This window comes from Zasmidium cellare (assembly GCF_010093935.1).
Source record: "Zasmidium cellare ATCC 36951 unplaced genomic scaffold M409scaffold_15, whole genome shotgun sequence".
NCBI lineage: Eukaryota > Fungi > Ascomycota > Dothideomycetes > Mycosphaerellales > Mycosphaerellaceae > Zasmidium > Zasmidium cellare.
Window position 1 is genome coordinate 199,341 of NW_022986959.1, and position 1,889 is coordinate 201,229.

Sequence of the window (1,889 nt, forward strand, 5' to 3'; positions counted from 1 at the left end):
ACTATTCGGCAAAGAACGAAGCTAGGTAGTTTCTATAGGAACTAAGACGTCGAAGTAGCGAGTTACTAGTACCGGAAGAAGTCCTTAACGAGACTTGCTTCCAAGAACGCACACCTTCTCCGGAAACTAAGTAGCCGGAGGAAGCCGGAAATACTATAGGAGAATAGACTCCTCCTAGCACACAATAGTTACGAACACTAGGACGAGAACTAATTATTCTAGAACCTGACTCTGAACCTAAGTTAGGGGACTAGGAAGAAGAAGAAGAAGCTTCGGACGACGAAATAATAGAGGTCAACGTAGAAGAAATTCACATTTATACTAACGAAACGATAAGTATAATTCGTGATCTTACTAATATAGTTATCCGATAGTAGGATTCGGTATTTCCGGAGGTGGACGGACAACGGTACCTACGACCAAGTAGGCTAGAAATGCTACTAGGATCTATTAGGTACAGGCTATAGAACTTTCCAAGGATCTAGGAGGATAAATAAGCTAAAGATTTCGTTTAAGAACGACTACCCCTAAGATCCAAGTTTATAAAGCTAGGAACTTATATTACGCCGAAAGGAACATATATAGACATACGACTCCGGGAGTCGGTGTAACATGTAAAAGCTCTATATATAGTAACACAAACGATCTAAGAACGTCTTCGGGATTCTCGTACTCCTAGTACTATAGAAAAGGAGGAGAATCGAAGACACGAACTAGCAAGGACTCGCTAGTAGCGACTCTATAATAAACAACTCGGAAACTTAGGTATTACGGGAGAGGCCCTACGAACGGGACCCTACGGACAACGTTAGGCGAAGGACGCGGACGAAGGCCTACAGTCGGGAAAAGGATCTACTCTCCAGCTGTAAGCGCTCTAAGAGAGTTAAACGAAGCCGCTCAATCACCGACTAACGAAGAACAATTAATCCTTAAACTACAAGTTACCGTACATAGTTAACCCGGGGTTACTATGTTAGATTCTAGCGCGGATACTAATATAGTATCCGAGTCAGCTATGCGACGATTCGGAATAGCTACCCGGACGAAGAAAGAACCTTATAGCCTAATCGTAATAGATAGATCAGCGCTACTAGGAGTTAATCGAGAAACGGTACCGATTAAGCTCGTTGTCCAACGGCACTACGAGAGGATTGTCTTTAATATCGTTAGTAGTTCGAGACACGACTTTATCTTAGGTATACCCTAGTTAAGATAACATAATCCGTACTTAGACTAGACTCGAGGAGTACTAGATTTCGCTCGATGCAATTGCGTCCCTAGTACGAGCCCTGCGTAGAGGTAGCGTTCTCTAGTAGATAAGACTAAGCAGTTTAACAGGACAGAACAGTAGTCGAATAGGCGCCCGAAGGGAAAGCCGACTCGGACAGATACCGAACTAGGACTAACGGATCGCGAGGTCACGAGAAAGAAAGATAGAATAGACGCCCTATCGATCCCTAAAGAGTTTAAAGAATGGACATTACTCTTTTAGGAAGAGGAAGGAGAATACTCTCTACCTAAGTACTAGGAGTAGGACTACAAAATACTACTTGTGCCTAATATAAGAATACTATTCGGTCCACTATACTAGATATTAGGCGCAGAGCTCGAGGCTCAGCGCAAATAGAAAGACAAAATAATAGCGCGAGGTTAGATAAGGAAGTCCACTTCTTAAGCCGTATTACTATGCTTTATAGTTCTAAAACCGCGAACGGATAAGTTCCGACAAGTCTTAGACTACCGACGACTTAACGAAGTCACGATCAAGAATCGCTACCCGTTACTAAATATCGAAGAAGCCTTAGATAGGCTTACGGGAGCTAACTAGTTTACGAAGATTAATCTCCGAGACGTATTCTACGTAATAAGAATAGCGCTAGGAGAGGAGT